A 20,833-nucleotide genomic window follows, 5' to 3' on the forward strand; every position below is an offset into this window, starting at 1 on the left:
TCACGGATGCCGAGCTCCTAACCTAGCCTTCCTCATCTCACGGATGCCGAGCTCCTAACCTAGCCTTCCTCATCTCACGGATGCCGAGCTCCTAACCTAGCCTTCCTCATCTCACGGATGCCGAGCTCCTAACCTAGCCTTCCTCATCTCACGGATGCCGAGCTCCTAACCTAGCCTTCCTCATCTCACGGATGCCGAGCTCCTAACCTAGCCTTCCTCATCTCACGGATGCCGAGCTCCTAACCTAGCCTTCCTCATCTCACGGATGCCGAGCTCCTAACCTAGCCTTCCTCATCTCACGGATGCCGAGCTCCTAACCTAGCCTTCCTCATCTCACGGATGCCGAGCTCCTAACCTAGCCTTCCTCATCTCACGGATGCCGAGCTCCTAACCTAGCCTTCCTCATCTCACGGATGCCGAGCTCCTAACCTAGCCTTCCTCATCTCACGGATGCCGAGCTCCTAACCTAGCCTTCCTCATCTCACGGATGCCGAGCTCCTAACCTAGCCTTCCTCATCTCACGGATGCCGAGCTCCTAACCTAGCCTTCCTCATCTCACGGATGCCGAGCTCCTAACCTAGCCTTCCTCATCTCACGGATGCCGAGCTCCTAACCTAGCCTTCCTCATCTCACGGATGCCGAGCTCCTAACCTAGCCTTCCTCATCTCACGGATGCCGAGCTCCTAACCTAGCCTTCCTCATCTCACGGATGCCGAGCTCCTAACCTAGCCTTCCTCATCTCACGGATGCCGAGCTCCTAACCTAGCCTTCCTCATCTCACGGATGCCGAGCTCCTAACCTAGCCTTCCTCATCTCACGGATGCCGAGCTCCTAACCTAGCCTTCCTCATCTCACGGATGCCGAGCTCCTAACCTAGCCTTCCTCATCTCACGGATGCCGAGCTCCTAACCTAGCCTTCCTCATCTCACGGATGCCGAGCTCCTAACCTAGCCTTCCTCATCTCACGGATGCCGAGCTCCTAACCTAGCCTTCCTCATCTCACGGATGCCGAGCTCCTAACCTAGCCTTCCTCATCTCACGGATGCCGAGCTCCTAACCTAGCCTTCCTCATCTCATGGATGCCAAGCTCCTAACCTAGCCTTCCTCATCCCACAGAAAAGCACCGCCTCCCAGATCCTAGAGTTGGAATTCCAACTCTTTGACCCAAACATCCGTTACTCCACCTCTCCCTCTGCCTCGCTCACAGCCAACCTGATCTCTTTTTTCCATTGCTTAGCTCAGTCCATTTTCCTAATCTCTGTCTCCCCTGCAGCTTCCCCTGCCTGCATACCCAGGCTTCATCTTAGGATGTCCCATTTCTGGACTCCATCAGCCACTTCGCTAGAATCCTCCATGGAGTGTCTTCTGTGGTTCCCATGCTGATAAAGCTCAGTGACCTCCCTGGGCCAGTTTCTCCATCCCTGCTCCCAAACTGCTGGTCATCACTGGAGAAAGTCGCCAACTCTCACGGGTTTCACTCATTACATTTTAAGCTGCAGAACCTAAGGGAGGGCCCCACAGCTGCTTGGCAGCCCTCCTCTACGCTTATTCATGCCTGCCTCATTCCCCACAACAACTGTTCCAAGACTTTTCCTCCCCCTTCCCACGCCCAGCCAGACTTCCACTGCTGGAGCTTATGCTAGAGGATCCAGACTGAGACTCTGACTTATCTGAACTTTATATCTCTCCCCACAGGGACTGGGACGGTGCCCCGACCTAGCTAATGGCCTTGCTAACAAATGAACGATCAAATAATAATGAACAACCATTTTGGTCACCAACAAGCATGACCAAATATTTATTAAATTTTCATTTGAAAATCAAGACTAGAGATTTCTTGTGTCTTCTAGTCCTGAAAAATTAGTGGCATCATCAACTCTCTCTTTTCCTCCTTTCCTGTGAACAGGAAAAGTGAACAGCTATTCCTTTCTAATTCTAATTCTTTTCTAAAGGGAACTAGAATTGGAATTCCAACTCAAGTCAGTAAGCATTTATTAAATGCCTTCTGTATGCTGCGCACTTAGCTAAGCTCTAGGACAACAGAGACAGTCACTAAATATTCCTTTCCTAAATAGTTCTGATAGTCTAGTAGCTCAAATATCACCAACCTGTGCCCTAATCCTATCTCTTTCTCCCCTTCAGGATGGAAATATCCCTTTAATATCTCAAAGGAGGCACGTACAAGAATCCAATTGGCTCTTTCTTCTCCCTAAAACCTACTCCTTCTATTTTCATTATTTCTGCCAGTGCTACTCCTGACTTGCCTCTCTCTCACCTCTCACATTTGTCCAGTGGAATTAAGCAAAACAAGCCTACTCCCTCTTACACATTATTGGCTTTCAAATATTTGGACACAGCAATCATATGCTCCTTTTAGCCCTCTCTTCTCCAGAATAAATATCAGCAGTTCATAAGCTCATGGATATAATGAAAATAGTTAATATTTCTATAGCACTTCAGAGTTTGCAGAATACTTTACAAATATTATTTCATTTGATCTTTATAATAACTCTGGAAGGTAGTTTTGGGGGATTTTTTTCAGAAGAGGAAACAAAGGCATAGAGGGATAAAGTGATTTTCCTCGTAGGATTCAAACTCAGGTCTGACCTCAAGTTTAGTACTCTGTGAGTCTGTCATAAGCCAGATGCTGAACAGCACACTTAGCCAGTCAAGTACCTCAGTTTAGATTTGGAGGGGAATAACACAGTGGCAAACTAAAGTAGGTTTCTTTGGCTGGGAGGGACTCTCAGAGGAGGGATGAAATAGTCACTGAGGATACAGCCCATTCAGTGGAATGCAGTTCTCCTCTGCTGCTGCTGCTGCTGCTGCTGCTGCTGCTTATGTTACAAGTCTATAATCTGACCCTGGAGGAAAGAACTCCGGCACTTCTGTCTCTGCTGTTGTCATACTCAGGAACTAGCCATCTGCATCAGCAGCCAAAACCTTAGTCTAATGATAATGATAATTACAGCTTCTGTTAACAAAGCACCTACTAGGTGCCAGGCACTACACTAAATATCCTCTCATTTGTTTTTTTTTCACAGCAATCCAGGGAGATAGGTGCTATCATTATCCTGATTTTATATGTGAGGAAATTGAGGCTGGGAAAGGTCAAGTGACTTGCTCAAGATCACAAAAGTAATAAGTAGCAGGGTCAGGATTTGAATTCAGATCCTCTGACCCAAGTTCAGCTCTCACATCATGGTCCCATTTTCTTCACCTGACCTCCCTTGCCATAGTTACAAGACCCTTCATTGTACTTGTCACCCATTGAATGCACCAAATCTATTTCTCAGTATTTAAGATAATTGGATTAAGGGTGGGAATGGACTCATTTCCTTCTGAATCCTCCATTTCAGAGGAGATCAACCCAAGGGATGACCTTCCCAAACTCCCACAGCTAGTACAAAGTAGAACTTCGGTTCCAGTCAAGACATTTCAAGTCTAAATCCATTCATTCCATAGGGAAGACCTCCAGCTGGAATATTTCCACCTATTTATCTTTTGCAATAATGGAAGTTGCCTTTGGCGAACATGGAAGCACCTTAATAGATATTGGGTAGAGAGGTCACTACCTAATGAGTGATGAAGAATGCAACCCAACCCTTTATTATTATTAAGCTATGGAGTAATAATTTTTTTTTTATTTTTTATATTTTAATTGAAAATTGTTATTTAATTAATTTAGAATATTTTCCATGGTTCCATGATTCATGTTCTTTCCCTCCCCTTCTTTCACCTACCTCCTGTAGCCAACAAGCAATTCCACTGGGTTTAACATGTGTCATTGATCAAGACCTATTTTCATATAATTAATATTTGCACTGGTGATCATTTAGAGTTTACATCCCCAGTCATATCACCATCCACCCATGTGATCAAGCAGTTGTTTTTCTTCTGTGTTTCTATGAAGCAATAATTTTTTTAAAAAATCTTGATATCCAAGACTACTTGAAGCTTTAAGACAGACACATGATTTCAGTGATCAGTGTGTGTATGTGTGCATGCATGTGTGTTGTGAGAGTTGTGTGTGTGTGTGTGTGTGTGTGTGTGTGTGTGTGTGTGTGTGTGTTCAGCAGCAAAGGAGAGAAAAATCTCATGCCTCTCAATGGAGAAAACAGTTTGATTTCCCACTGCAATCTGTGAAATATTCGTGCTACTATGATCTGTTTTTTAGTATCTAAGGAAATATATTTATTTTGTGATCCCTGCTAATTATTTAATGAAATATTAAATAGGTGTCAACTTTGGGGAACCTCAGGATGTATTGTTGCAGGAGGCAAATATTGACCAGCATTTCTACCTTGGTCAAAGATTAGCTCTAAATCATTGCTTGCAAATTTATGGTCCAACAGGAATTCAATGGAAGTCTTTTCTGCTAGGTGCTGCTTGAGGGTATTTCTAGGAATCTTAAACCCTGAGGTTACCTTGAGCTCAACCTGAACTGGTATCATTGATCCACAGGTGACAGCAGGTTGAATCTTCCACTGTTTGTGCCACATTCTCAGGAATGTCTTGAGTTAATGACAGCTTCTTAGTCTCCGGTCTCAGAGACTTTGGGAAATCCTATCTGGAAGACACTACTTCCCTACTGAAGTTTGGTGATAATCATAGAGCAATGGACTAGGAGTTAGGAAGATGTAAGTTCAAAGCCCCCCTCAGACACTTATAGTTGTGTGGCTCTGGGTAAATTAATTAAACTCTGTGCCTCAATTTCCTCATATGAACTAGACTCAATTGTCTCTAGGTTCTCTTCCATCTCTGAAATGGATTCCATGTAAAATATTGAGCTAAAAAGCCAAAGAATGTGATTCAGTCACATTTGTTGTTCAGTTGTCTCAGGCCTGTCTGATTCCTCATGGTTCCATTTGGGCTTTTCTTGGCAAATATAGAGGAGTGGTTTACCATTTCCTTCTCCAGCTTGTTTTATAGGTGAGGAACTGAGGTGAGCAGGGTTAAGTGACTTATCCAAGGTCACACAGTTAATAAATATCAGAGGTCAGATCTGAATTCAGGAAGATGAGTCTTCCTGACTTCAGGCCTGGTATTCTATACACTCCACCAGCTAGCAGCCCAAACTAGTCATATAAAAATCACCAGAATATGACTCAATAGAAAAAAACTTCAAAGGAATTTAATTTTTTAATTAAATCTTTACTAAACTCCTCCTTGAGGGTAGGGATAATACTTTATCTATTTTTTTTATCTTCCCCTAGTTAATTAATTAATATTTGGCTGTGATCATTTCCTTTTGAAGAGGTATCTGCCTCTTTTTTTTTTTTTTCATGAGAGATTAGATATAAGGGATGATGGAATAACATCGTGGAAATCCAGGAATCCAAAGAGGAAATGATGGTGGAGTGCATTTGAGTGAAGATAAAAATAGGAAGAAACTGGCCTGATATTGAGGTGAAAGTTGATCACACCACTCAAACAACTGAAGAAAATGGATGCTCAGTCTCCCGCACACGTAACAAAGCTGGCAGGGAGTTCAGATATAGTTGTAATGGAACACTCCCAACGTGTGTAAAATGACTCCCAGCACAAAAGCATTACCCATAGGGGATTCTTTCAGGGAAGGAAGTCAAAATCAATAGAATCATCAAATCAAAAATATCAGGTTATGGCACCCAGTAAAAAAAAAAAACATTATTTACCATCATATTGAGAAATGTCTCATCCTGGCTCAGAAAATGTCCAAACTTACCACGCTCTTTTGGTCCACTTACTTTTAGAAAAATGAGGCTCGCCTTTCTCAGCCACAGCATTCGGAAGAAGGAAGGATGAATTCTTGTCAATTGTTCGAATACATTGGCAAGGTCCAAGGTTAATTTATTTTTCTGGAGACGTAAGAATCTGATCGAGAGAGTTTCAAAGGAAATGATGGGCAATTTTACCATTGCCCAGATATAACTTCAGCTCAGATATAACAAATAGTAGCAGGTGAGACATGGGAAGAATGGCAGTCAATTACTGGACCCATTTTAAAATCAGGGAGACCTCTGCATTTTCCAGAAGCCTAATCTGAGTAGATCCCTCTGCAAACATTCAGATGGGTATAGGCCTGGCGGGCACGGTATTATACTGCCGTGTATTATTATGTGGGAAGTGAGCTTTTTAAAACAGCTGTTCAGTTAGTTATAAGTAGGTTAATGCACAGAGAAGAAGAGAGACCCTCCCAAAGGGCTATCCGTTTAAGCTAACTTGTGGACTGTGACAAGAATGCCATTAAAGGACTATAGTCTACTTCTTTGGACTTTAGGACAGGAGTTCATGTCCAGGCTTTGAGAGAAAAGCACGTAGCTTCTGTCCATGTGAACTGTGTGGATTGTAGAGACTCCCTATAAAAAATAAAGCGTCTACTTCAGACAAAGCCCTTAGTTCTTTAGGAGTCCCCCTCCAAACACACAAACAAGAAACTAGACTTCCCTGACCATCATCCCTTTTCAGGATGGAATCCAGACTTCCTCTATCCTCTGTGCATTTTTGTTTCTCCCTCTTCTTCCCCTTTTTCAGCATCCATTTTATATGTTCTCTTCCTCCAGGTAGAACTTAAACTTTTTGAGGGCAGGGACTGTCTTTCTTTCTACTTGTATTACATTCCCAGTATTTAAGATATGGCCCCAACAAGTACTAAATAAATACTTGAAAACTGACTGACTGACCTTATTTTTAAAAAAAGGAATGAAATTTGGGGTTGTAACAAGTTTCTAAATGCAAAATGTTCCACTCTGTCAATAGTTCAGTATCACCAGGAGCAAAGATGGGACAATGACATAGGTCTTGAGAAGGTGTCCTGCTATAATGAAAAGAACATTAGCTCTGGAATGAGAAAGCTCCAGTTCAAATCCCTCCTTTGATCACTTGGGTAACCAGCAAGTCATTTGTGTTCTCTGGGTTTCATTTTCCTTATCTGTAAAAAGAAAGGAACAGGGCTTCTGGTTAAGATGGCAGCATGAAATGTCATAAAGGAGCCCGATTCTCCCACATATACTCCATCAAAGATCTAACTGTTGGTTGAATAATGATTGAGAAACTCAGGAGACAATTAACGTCTTCATCCAGTGAGGAATTAAAAAAAAACATAATAAAAGTCAAACAAAAAAGATAACTAGAACCTCACAGTATCCCTCTGACAGAAAAGCCAATGCACATAAAAGTAAATAAGTAAAAAAATACCTAGTGTATAAGTTTCGTAAAATCTAAGGTTTAAATTTTGGGGGTGAGAAATTTCAGCAAAAGAAGTACTCTAACATCCTGAATCAAGAAAGTAGATCCTTTGGAGAAGGTGCCATAAAGAAACCTGAGGAAACCATACACTGAATCAAAAGATCCAGAATGAACTTTGGGATATCATGAACTGAACTGAAGGGGGTTGAACATATTAATTCTGAATGTAAACTCTTATGCTAAAGGGGACTGCCCCTATTTGGCTTTTTATCAATGCGCCTACTAAACACTGGTTTTGCTCTCTTACTCTTTTATTTCCCTCTTATCTCCAACTATTGTAATTTCCCTTTAGAAATTGCAATATGATATGCACCTTTAGCTAGAAGATCATTAGAGCTGAACATTTTAAATGATTCATTGGGTAGACTAGGCATGTAAATCTGGAAGATTTCAACATGCTCATCTCCCAATAGAATCACAGGGGGATTATGAAAGGGAATTTTTTTATTCCCTTTGTCTATTTTAAGTTAATCAATTAAGAATCTAAAGTACCCCTACTCAATATTTAGTAAATCACTAACAAAGAAATTTCACACCCTAAAAGGCCACAGGCACTCCACCCCACCCCCAGGCAGTGCTAAGCAAATTGAAAGGCTGTGATTGATTCCTGAGATGTGAGGAGAACTGATAGTTGGAGAAAACTGTATATAAGTGGGAGCCTAAGAGAGAATCAGGGTTTTCATTCTAGCTCTTGATTCATGATTCTTGGTGGCCTTTAGCCTAGGGAGTGTGAGCTCTGGTGGGATTCTTGGCAGTCTTGGCTTTGTGCATGCTTAAGCTTCTTGGTGTTTTTTGCATCATCTTTGACTCTTCGGATTTCAGCTTCCTGATGTGGACTTCGGATTCTGGTGAGATTCTCATTTGGACTCACCTTTTTCAGTCTGAAGGCTCTAGTTTTAGGACTTAGGGAATTTTTAGCTAGATGATAATTTTCTTCCTCCTTCCTATATTTCCCACTTTAATATCTCTATCTTGATATAAATAAAGCTCCTAATCAGCTCCGTGACTTAAGGGTTAATTTTATAAATGATGACCACAACAATTATTTTTTAACCATTATTTTTTTTGTCAATCCAAATTTTTAACTATTACATTTGGCCACCCAATTTTAATTATTACACTATGATGACCAAAGAGGGTCCAGGGGTACCTGAAAAAGGCAACACTATACTCCCAGGAGTACAGGAAGCCCAGAGTGATCTACCTTGGTAGCTTCAAGAGAATTGGAAACCCACAGTGCTCTGACCACAGTTATGGTGCCCAAAGCCAACAATGCTTAGACTAAGATACCCCATAGGGGGAAACGCTCTGACAGGAGATGCTCAAGAGAGCTCTGAAGACCACAGTGCTCAATCACTGGGTAATTAGGAAGCTGAGGGTGCTTTGACAGTTAATTTCCTAAAGGAACACATAGAATAGGCATTTTGACCAGATTATCCCTGGAGGAGCAGAAATCTACAGCACTGTGTGGTTTGAGAGGGCTCAGTAGACCACAGCACTCTGATGCCAATGAGAACCACATAGCCTCACACACACACACCAAGGGAGATGAAAGTCAGTTACAGAATCCCAATAAATTGAGAAGAGGGACCAAACAGGTTCTGTTCACCCAATCCAAGAGTATGAGAGATGGGTAGAGACTGGTCATAGGATAAAATAGGAACCAAGGTTGGAAATATGAATAAAAAGAAGAAAACACCAGACACTATGATAAAATGTAATGAGTCAAGGGACATCTAGGAGGTAAACTTAGAGAAAAAAATGAAAATCTCTAAGCAGAGCCTCAGAGAAGGCCCAGCCAAAAGGAATAGAATAATACCTAGGAGGAAATAAAGGAAGATATAATAAAGAGATAATAAAGAAATTATCAATTAAATATAAACTCTGGAGGAGAGAATTGGAAAGGGGGAATTTAAGAAACAACAGTCTCTCAGAGGAACATGATCAAACAAAAAAGTCATTTTAAGAAATTATAAAAGGCAGTAGAAAAGAACTATTCAGGGGATGCTGATCAGTTTGGGAATGAATAAAAAATTGTGGTATATGATTGTGATAGAATACTACTATACCATACAAAATGATGAACAGACTAATTAAAAAAAACTATACAAGATAATAAACAAGTGAAATGAGTAGAAGTAGGAGAACATTATATACAGGCTCAGAATTAATACTGAAAGAATAAACTGGAAATTACCTCCAAAAATGAATAGAAATGTGAAACATAAAAGATATAATTTATCTGTATATGGTGATCTCCCTGATGATATCTTTTTTGATGCAGGGAGGGTAGGGAGGAACTAGTACACTTGTAGACATGATTTATTATGTAGATATGAAGAAAAGTAAGCTGAATATATAGGAGATTTGTGATTTCACTTGCATGTTATCATCTTTTTCTTTGTATATAGAATACTTGTTTTGTTTGGTTTTGTAAAATTTGGGAAAACTAATTAAATTTTAAAAATAAATGACACTATTAAAACTAAATCATAAAAACACATTTTCTGGAAGCACTGGAACCAAAAGGCAAAGTGATGACAGAATCTATAAGTCACCATATGATAGGAATCATAAGCAATACATTCCAAGAATTGTGATCTCTAAGTTCTAGATCTCCCCAACCACATAAAAAATATGTTTTATGGAATCCAAGTTAAAATCACGCAGGTCTGACTACGCAGCAAATATCAGACAAAGAAAAGAATAGGAATTGAAGAATGAGGAGAAAAAAAACATTGAAAGGCAAAATAAAATGGCTTATATATATAATAATGTATGAAAACCTGAACACCATAATGCTGGTTGAAATAGGTTTTTAATGAAATGAATGCCTTGTAGATATTCATGTTAAGAAAATCTCATTTGATCAGAGCCTTTTAAAAGTTAGTTTTCTTGGATAATTTCCTGTAGAATGATGTCCAGACTCTTTCTTTTGTCATGACCCTCTTGTAGTCCAATATTCTTAAATTGTCTTTCCTGGATATGTTTTCAAGGTCTGATGTTTTGTCAGTGAGGAGTTTCATATTTTCCTCAAATTTTTCATTTTTTCTATTTTGCTTTATACATTATTGATGCCTTGTGAAGTCATTTGCTTCTAGTTGTAGGATTCTAGTTTTTAAAGACTGAATTTCATCCCTGGTTTTTTGGTCATCACTTTCCTTCTGGTCTGATTTTTTTGTAGGTCATCTTTCATCTTCTTTGCCTCATTTTCAAGTTGGTTAATTTTGGTTTCCAAAACACCATTTTCTGTTTCTAGATGATTCATTTTGCTTTTTAAGTTCTTTTCCCAGTTGTCTTCAGCATCTCATAATTGTTTTTTGAATTGTATTTTGAGTTGTTCAAAAACTTGTGTCCAATTCTCTGGAGTTTTTGTGTTTTTGCTTGGTGTTCCTTGGTCCTCCTCTGTACTATTTGCTCTTTGTTCATTATCCAAATATAAGATGTTGTTGTAATTTCTTTTTTCTTTTTCTGTTGTTTACTCGTATTTTTTTCTCCTTTAGCCCCTGTAATTGCCTGTAATCTTGCTCCTCTGATTATGTGCTGGATCTGTGGGTTTGGGCTCTTCTGATTGATCAGGTTAGGCTGATGGTATTGATGAGCCCTGAGGTCAGATCTTCCCCAGCTGGCAGCAGAAGCTGAAAAGGAGCTGGATTTCCCACCCTGTTATCTGGGCTGTAGCCTGTAGTGGTTGAAGCCTTCACCATTGGAGCTTAGTCAGAGAGGCTCTCAGAGCAGTCTATGGGGGGAGGAGTGTTGGAGCTTGAGCTTCCCTGCCTTTTGAAGGGTTCTTATCTGCCCTATTGATAAGATTAAGCCAGGGAAGAGTTGATCTGCAGAGGTGGGTTTAGCTATCTCCAGATTTTAAAAAAGAAGATACTTAACTCTTCCTTTATAGTGAAGCTAGAATTATAAGCTACAATCTATTTTTAGATTTTAACTAAAAAAAAGGTGTTAAGTAACTTCAAAAGGTGAACTTAACAAAAGAGGTGTTAAGTAATCCAAAAAGATAAAATCTAACCAAAGAAGGTGAGAACTAAAGAATGGGCAGTCCTGGAGAAAAGCATCTGCTGTGATGGGTAGATGTGAAAATTTAGAGGTGGTGACACAAGAGAAAAAGGTCTTTAAAAAGAGGACTAAAAGTCCAGAAGACAGACAGTCAGTCACCCGGGCTTGTAGTACAGGATCAGTCACTCAGAGCTGAAGGGAAGACTGACTTTCAGAGATTGGGAGACATTCAGAAATTTGGACATTTGGAAACTGACTCAGGGAAGTGACCAGAATATAGACACCCAGACTTCTTTTAGACTGTTACTGTTGGTGAGTGAAAAGCTGACTTAGTGACCCTGCCTTTCTGGAGGCATGAAGCCTCCAGGAAAGGCTCAACTTCTTGAGACTTTCTTCCCCTGGCTGGGACTTAGGATTTCTGACTGATATCAGAAGAAGCCAGAGTTTTCGAGTTCTCTCTCTCTCTCTCTCTCTCTCTCTCTCTCTCTCTCTCTCTCTCTCTCTCTCTCTCTCTCTCTCTCTCTCTCTCTCTCTCTCTCTCTCTCTCTCTCTCTCTCTCTCTCTCTCCTTAATATCTTCCTTCTAGTATAAATATTGTAAATAAACTACCATAAATTCCATTTAGTTTAGTAATTCATTTTGGGATTTAGAATTAAATCCCTGGAAACCACTTAATAATTAATATATTACAGAGTCCAACCACAATTAATTTTAACAGCCCTAAGGCCAAAACCTTGAGAAGGTGGGGCAAGATGGAGTGTCTTGGCTACAACTAGGCTACCTTTTCTGCACTTCTCCTCCAACTGACTGTGTTCAATGCCCTGAACCTGGCACAGCTGTGCCTTCCAGACTAGCACCCTTGCCTGATCAGAGATTCCAGCCACCACTGGAGACTCAGCACTCTAGGTGGCAGAGGAGTTCTGGGACCTTCCTTCTTCCTTCCCATTAAACCCAAGTGTTCAAGAATTCAGGGTTTCTTGGCAGGGCATACCTTTTAAGTTGAATCCAGCAGGAGGGTTACCTAGCTCTGTCTTGTTGATAGATTTGGTTTTCTGTCCCCTCAAAGTACTGTGTTTTTGATTGATGTTGAAGGGTTTTCAGAGGTCTGGACTTTTTCTGCATCTAAGCCGCCATCTTGACTCTTGACCCACCCACCCCCTTCAAAAGTTAGAAGCAAAGAAGATAGGGAAATTTTACATAGAAAAAGATAGTTGATAACCTTCTGGAGGTTTCTTAATATGATTATTTTTTAATTTTTTGGCTGGAAGAAATTTAAGAAAAACAGTTTTGAATTGGAATTGGAATTGGAATTGGAAGAAGCAGTTAACACAGGCGGTGACAGAACTGGGATCTCAAATTAGGTAGCCAAACTAAAATGATAGGTAAAATCTATTATGATAATTTGAGGGTGGGATGAGGATCTGATTTGTAATTTTCTTGGATTGATGTGTCAGGTTCTGAGTTACCACATTTTATGAAGTACAATGAATGGCAAGCTAGATATGATCCAAAAAGAGAATAATGAAAATGGCAAAGAGATTGAAACCATGATATACAAAGCATGAGTTAGTAGGAATAAGGAGGTTTAGCCTAGAGAAGACTTTATGAAGATATGACTAATTTTGGAAAGTGTGATGAGTTCTATGGAATAAGTAAGAGTCTTGCTTTCCAGGCCCTAGAGGGAAGAAAAAAGATAAAGTGATTAGAACTATATTTCATCTCATGATGTGGAAGAATTTTCTAATGATTAGAAATCCCCTAAATTGGAATGAACTTCCTCAACAGGTAATGAATTCCTTGAAATTGATGATGTTCTGGTAAATGGTAGACAATCACTAAAAATGAATGTTTTTAGGGAGAGGATGTGTGAATCAACTGGAAGACCTTCAAAATATTTGTCTATAATTAGATTCTATGTTTCTACTATTTCACAGACTAATGGGGGCTTTAGGGAGCCACTTAGAGTTGTTTTTGAAAAGTTTCTCCACCCTTTTAAGCCTTATAATATCCTTGAGAAAGTAGAGCAGATTTTGGCAACAAAGTAATAGAATTTCCTTTCTTTGAGATTCCCAGGTGAATAATATCCTTTTTGGTAGGATTTCAGGACTCATATCTCCACCCCATTCCTATCCTCCTCCTCTTTGGAATCTGCTCAAGACCTAAAATTATTGTAATTTATCTCTGGCTACATATAGCCAGAGGCCTCTTAGTTCATACCAGAAATGACAAAAATTCAGTCAAATTATTTTGGCTGAAAAACTATGAAATTGATCAAAGCTGAAAATGAACATGTAGGAGGTGGGAGGAGCCATTTCACGTAGTTCTCTTCTTTCTTTTTTCTTTTCAAATAATTGAAAGCCATCAAGGAGGTGCAACAACTGTAGACATTTTTTTTTACTATCTCGTATTCATTGTTCTTCAGAGAGACCTGTTCAGCTGTCTAAATAGCTTTTTAGGAACTTTAAATGTACTGCACCTATTTAGAGTTTCAGGATTTACATCAATTTTGTAAAGAATATCTTTAATCCTCTGCAAAAAAAAATTAAATTGATGTAAGGAGCAATTAGAAAATGTATGGTATCTCCTTTAAAGACATTTCAGTGTAATGGAGATTGATCTGGGAATACCCTGAGTTATCTTATTCATTTGTTACTGGTGACTGAGAATGTTGGAGGAACTATTTTTCCCCATGGCTTACAGTAGTGCTCTGAGACATCAATTCAACTGTAGCCACACTCTATTCCCTTTGTTCTTTCAAAGTGATATGCATCAGTGAGGGAAGAGATTTTCCTCAAATCAAAGAGCAGAAAGATTGCAGGAGGCAGAAGGAATATATGCCGAGCTGTCTATGTGTTCAACTGACCCTTTGAGGTCAGACCCTAAGGATAAGATTCAGATTTAGTTGAGGTAAGAGTTCCTTGGTGGTGAGGGAGAATAAGGCTGAGGAATGGACGACAGACACTCCATTTGACATCCTATTTCTGACAAGCCTAGATAAATGGTATCAAACAGAAATAGAAATTGGTCTACTGAGCCCTGCAGGCTGAAGGTTGACTTAGAAAATGACCCACTAAAAGTATGTTTATGGTCTTTTTATTTATTTTGTTCAATATTTCCCAATTACATTTTAATCTATTCGTGGTGACACTTGGGAGCGATGCAGGCGCTGAGTCTTTGGCACCTCTGTTATATACTGTGATCAAATCAATCCAATCGATTGTATCAAGACAAACCATTAGACCGTGATCAAATGAGATATTTGTAAAGTACGCAGAGCAGATGATGTATAAATTCTTCTTCCCTTCCCCCTTCCCCATCCCTGAGAGCAAGGACTATCACTTTGCCTTTGTATCCCCAGCACTTTGCCCAGTGCCTGACACATAGAAGGCACTTCATAATTATTTATTGATTGACTTCTGAATGATTATTGTTCCATTATAGGGGGGAAATAGAGTTGAAACATTTGGGAGTTTCTGCATAGAGGGAAACGTTAGGGATCATCTTGCTCAAACTTCTCATTATAGAGTTGAAAGTACTTAGGGCCAGAAAATTAAGTTATTTCCCCAAGGTCACATAGATAGTAAAGAAGATTCCACCTCAGGACCTTTGACTTTAGGTCTAGCCTTCTTGTACCACATTACCCCTTATCCTTCCATGGATTATAATTTCTGTGTTAATGTAGGTTAAACTACTCTGACTCTAATACTCTCAGCTAATTTTTTTTCCAATGCTAAGCTGATATCACCAAATACGTCAGGTTGCCAACAGAGAGCATCATGTATTTTGAACATCCTGGAAGGAGATTAACCTCTCCTCAATTTCTTTAAATTTCCCCTCTAAGGTCCCACCTATCCAGATTAATTCTTCATTGTTTCCAATTGGCAGTAGTGAAGAGAGTCTAATCATACAAGACAGGACCACCATATTAGCCACAGAATCCAAGGATTCCATTTTAAATTAATCTCTTTTCTTATTTAAAAAAAAAAAACCCTTACCTTCCATCTTGGAGTCAATACTGTGTATTGGCTCCAAGGCAGAAAAGTGGTAAGAGCTAGACAATGGGGGTCAAATGACTTGCCCAGGGTCACACAGCTGGGAAGTTTCTGAGGCCAGATTTGAACCTAGGACCTCCCATTTCTAGGCCTGGTTCTCAATCCACTGAGCCACCCAGCTACCCCCTAGTCCCTATTCTTAAACATGTTCTACTAATATTATTGGCATAGCAAATTTCCTCTGCATAATGAGAGATAATAAACATAAGAGAAAAATAGGAATATGGATTAAGGTGAAACGTTTCCCATTTTAACTTCCCTGTTAGATTTGTTTCCTGTTTCATAAGTCATAGAATCATAGATTTCAAGTTGGAAAGGACCTTAGAAGTCATATTAGTACAACCCATCATTTTGCAATTGAGGATGGTCTAACTCCACATATTACACTCAGATTTTGAAAACAGACTTTTCCTTCAAAGAACCACAAAATGTCAAGAGTTGAAAATGGACATCTGGTAAAAGATTTACCTGAAAAAAATTCCCTTTATGCCACTGCCAATATGTGAACATCTAGCCTCTTTTTGAAGACCTCCCAGGAGTGTTTTTATTATAATGTTATCCTACTTTATTCTTTGTAGACCAAGGATTTTAACCTTTTTGGTGTGACTCATGGGCCCTTTTAGAAGTCTTGTGAAGCCTCTGGGCTTTTTGTTAGAAAAAAATGTTTTTAAATTTGTAATTGAAGGAAATGCTAAATCTCAGCCAGAATGAAATTAAAATAAAGATGTATTTTTCCCTATCCAAGTTCACAGATCTCCAGAAATCCATTTATCCATTTGTAGGACTCCTGAGGGTCCATGAAGATTGGTTTGGAATTCTGTGCCAGTCCTACTCTCTAAATTCCTTTCCCATGAACCCCCAATATGTAAAGGTATATATATATATATATATATATATATATATATATATATATATATATATGTGTGTGTGTGTGTGTGTGTGTATGCTATATATTAAATATATATATATATAATATACTAACACATTCATAATAAAAGATATAAAACAGAAATGTAAAAGGGCAAAACAAAAATAAGCAATGTTTAAAATGTTTATTTTAACTTACTAATGTTACAAAACTGCTTTTTGCTCTTTCTCAATATGTTAGTAATACTAGGACGGGCTACATGATTAAATATTTTGTTCAAAAATGTTTAGGGAAATGTATTGAAAAATCATATATTCTGGAGAAAATAGGAAAGACTTTAAATAACAATTTGTTTTGATAATTACTTATTTAGTTAATTTGATTAATGTAGCCAGACAAGTAGGTAAATATTTTTAGATATTTGTAAGAATTGAAAGTTATACAATTCAAGTCAAATAACATCAAAACAATCAACGAAGATAACTATTCCTTATGACTCATGTTTCTCTGTGTGTGAGATTTTTGCCACACAAAATAAAAAACAGTAAGTAAAATGAAATATGAATTGTCTCTGAATTCACTTCAGGTTTTCAATATAAATCCATTCATCTTTCTTTGCATAACTGCTAAATGGATAGACTCATAGTTTAATCTCCTATTCTTGTCAGTATATTTTATTTTCAGTTTTGTATGAGTGGGAAGAACAGTAAAATGGACAGTTTAGCTGAGTGACATAATGCATGAAGGAGAGTAGATATGTACAATAACATAGAAAGATAATTTGGGGCAAGGTTGTAAATACCAAACAGAAAAGTTTATATTTGATCCTATGTATATTTATCTGTATATCTAGCTATCTAGCTACATAACATCTAGGTGATCCAGTGAATAAAGTACTAGGCTTGGAATCAGGAAGGTTCATCTTCATGAGTTCAAAACTGACCTTAGATACTTACTATTTGTGTAACTAGCAAGTCACTTAACATTCCTAGCCTCTGTTCATCATCTGTAAAATGAGCAAGAGAAGAAAACTGCAGACCATTCCAGTATCTTTCCTGGAAAAATGCTGGGGGCCTTTCTTATATCTCGGGGGAGGGGGCTTACCTCGTCAGAAATTCCTCAGCCAGGCACCAGGGTTTCGAAAACCATCCTGCAGTCTCTTGAAGCTGAGGGTTGCTTCTGGCTAGGTGTGGCGACTTAGGCAAAATGATGAATGGGACACAGCTTTCTTATTCAACCAGCAGCACAGGTTTCACAGGAAAAACTACTCCTTTTTGGCTGAGGCTTGGCTTTATTTTATACCCTCATGGTCACACATCTACTTGGCACACAGTTTCATTCTCAACATACATGTTTCCATAGATCCTAACAACAGATACAAAGCCTAAGGATATAGTCAAGAAAACATTATTGCTAAGTGCGGGGTCAGAGGGTAGAATCAACATGACCCAAATTTAGGTTGGGGAATTCTGAACACAGATTTGACAGAATTTTTATGCCTAGAAAAGAGGGTCCTATATAAGTGGGTCCATAAGAATCCTTAGGTTTAATTCTGTAAGTGGGATCTCCTGGTGATTTTCTAGGGGAACAGAATGGGACATCTGCGTTAACTTTGCAAGCATATTGCTCTCATTCATTTCTCCTCAGGCTAAGTAAGAGCAATTCCAATAATAAGGGGATGTTAGTGAGAGAAGTCACACAGAAGGGGAATGAGTGGATGTCTCCATCCTTCCTAGGAGCCACTTTGTGACCTCCTGGTTTCCACGAGTGACCATGTCAAAACATCATGGCTTGATGGTCCTCAGCATAAAAACCCTAAAATAGGTCAAAGAGAGTCAGACAATATTGAAGAACCATAGCATGGAGTTATCTTAAAGGTTCATAGAGTAGAACTTTTTGAAGCAATTTTTGAGAAAGATATTACCAGTGACTTGGATCAGGAAAACAAATCTTCTGTAGAAAATTCTATATCATCTGGAATCATCATGATTCCAGACAAACTAAAAAGATGACAACCACAGAAGATACTTCAATAAATCAGGCACTATAGCATGATACTCTGAGTGAACCTTTGGATATAATGAAATGAATTGTAAGGGTTTGGGGGCATCCATCCTTCTTGGTCTTCCCCATGCCCCTATATTTTATTTTAATTAAAAAACCCTTGCCCCATCCCCAAAAAGGGGAATGTTCCCTAATAACACCTTGTAATGCATCTATAAATCAGTTGTAATATATTAAGAAATACCCAAATATAGTTAGACTCTCCACAAAATGTATAATACTTTGGGGCCCTTACTTTTCCTGGTGAGAAAGACACACTTGGAGTGGAGCCTGCTGGAGTTGAGATTGATAAAAGAACCTGCTGATTGAACTGACAAAATGGTGAGTGTAATGGCTGACTTCCTTCCTTGCCCTTTCTGGAGGCATGAGCCTCGGGAAAGGCCCATCACCTTGAGACTCCTTTCCCCTGGCTAAGGTCTTAGAATTTCTACATGGCTCAGAGGAAGCCAGAGCTCTCCCTCTCTCTCTCTCCCCTTTTCACTCTTCTTTAATATCTTCCCTCTATTGTAAATAATCTACCATAAATTCCATTTGATTTTAGTAATTCATTTTTGGGATTTAGACATTAAATCCCTAGTGACCAATTAAATATTCAGTCCAATCATAAAAATTAACAGGACATCACAAAGAGCATAAATTGGAGTATAGAGAAGAAGTGGGACTTTTCCCTTGGAATTCCAGGATCAGTAGTTGTGTTGTTGGGCCAGCTCTGGCCCAAAAAAAAAGCATCTGGCTACACATGGCTGGTGTATTCTCTTTCTCTGGCCTGCTTTTTTCTATTTCATAATTATCAATTAAGATATAGTCTCCAAAGAATTTTAATCATAACAACAACCAGCAAGTATCTATTGATATACATACATATATATATGCAATATATGTACCTCCCCCTCTACTCACTCTCTTTTCTCAGTGAGAGAAATAGATAGAATAAATTAGATCAATCGATAGATTAGATAGATAGATAGATAGATAGATAGATAGATAGATAGATAGATCGATAGATAGATAGATAGATAAAGAGAGATAGACAGAGAGACAGAGACAGAGAAACAGACAGAAACAGAGAGATAGAGAAACAGAGAGACAGAGACAGAGATAGATAGATAGAAAGATAGATAGATAGATAGATAGATAGATAGATAGATAGATAGATAGATAGATAGACAGACAGATGGATAGATGTATGAACAAGTGGATAGATAGACAGATAGAGAGATAGAGAGAGAGAGAGATAAATAGATAGATAAACAGACAGATGGATGGATAAACAGATCAAGCAAGCAAGCTTAGTCCCTATGTGTATCCTTGGACAATTTCTTAACTTTTCTGGGCTCCAGTTTTTGAATCTTTAAAAATAGGTACTAGTACTGGATGGAATGGTCCCTAAGTTCGCTCTCAGTACTACATCTGTCACATGTCCTTGAGCATCCCTATTTCCCAGATCTCATTTTTAACCTCTGATAATGAATTATATTTTTATCAACACAGCCTCTTATAGCCAAATCATTCTCTTTTTATGCAGAGATATGGCTGGAAATCAATGTGCCCGAATGAAGGAATGAATAATGAAGTTATTAGAAGTGGGAATGACTACACAATGCTTGCTAGCTAGAGTTTGGTAATACTAGCTGCCCCTGCTTAAGCTTTACACTGATAAAAAGTTGTTCCTAAGAGCCTTCCAGAGTCTGTCAAAATGAGAAAAACTATTTTTAGGCAGCAGTGAGATTGTGTTTGTCACCATGCATGGGTGTTTATATGTGTCTCTTTCTCTTTGATCTTTCCATTTCCTCATGTAGAAAATGCCTCAACCTTCCACTAATGATGATAAAAATTTATTTTAAAATCTATAACACGATGTGACTGGTTGCGATGCTCTCCAAAATGATGCCTTTATAAAATGTTCAGACTTTAAGTCAAGTCACTTCCTTTCAAATATTTAAAGGCATCCATCATGTGCCCCATCTATGCCTTCTATTCTCCAGGCTAAATATGCCCAGTTTCTTCAGTCTCTCCTGGTGTGGACTCTGGAGTCCTTGAATCATCCTGGTCACCTTGCTCTATCTATAGTCCTGTCTGTTCAACTCTTTCCTAAAACCCATGGCCAGTTTCCATCAGGAGACCTGGATAAGTGGACATGTTTCTAAGCCTTGCTTCTGTTTATCCTCTCAAAATATCATCACTAAAGAAAGGAGATGTGATAGGGACTGGACCTTGGATCCAGTTGGCATAGAAAATTCCCTCTATCAATGCAAACTGAAATCTTCTCTACAATTTTCAGCCTAAGAGAGTTTTTCCTGGTGGCATTGAGAGGTTAAATTACTTGCCCAGAGTCACAAAAATGACAGTTTAGAAGTAATACCATCAGTAAGATAAACTCTTTCCCAAATTGAAAAAAAAAAGAGAGAAAAGAAAGCTATCCTTATAATAAAAATCTCACAGAAAAATGAGTAGAGAGATGAAGAGATGGAAGAAGTGAATAAGGGGAAAATGTGATCCTAATACATTCTTAATTATAAAATAAAGCAAAGCAAAACCTTCAGAAGAAAATAAAATTAGAATAATAACCAGCCCCAAGAAATGTAAATGGAACAACACAAGACTCCCATCC

This window comes from Monodelphis domestica, chromosome 2, assembly GCF_027887165.1.
Source record: "Monodelphis domestica isolate mMonDom1 chromosome 2, mMonDom1.pri, whole genome shotgun sequence".
NCBI lineage: Eukaryota > Metazoa > Chordata > Mammalia > Didelphimorphia > Didelphidae > Monodelphis > Monodelphis domestica.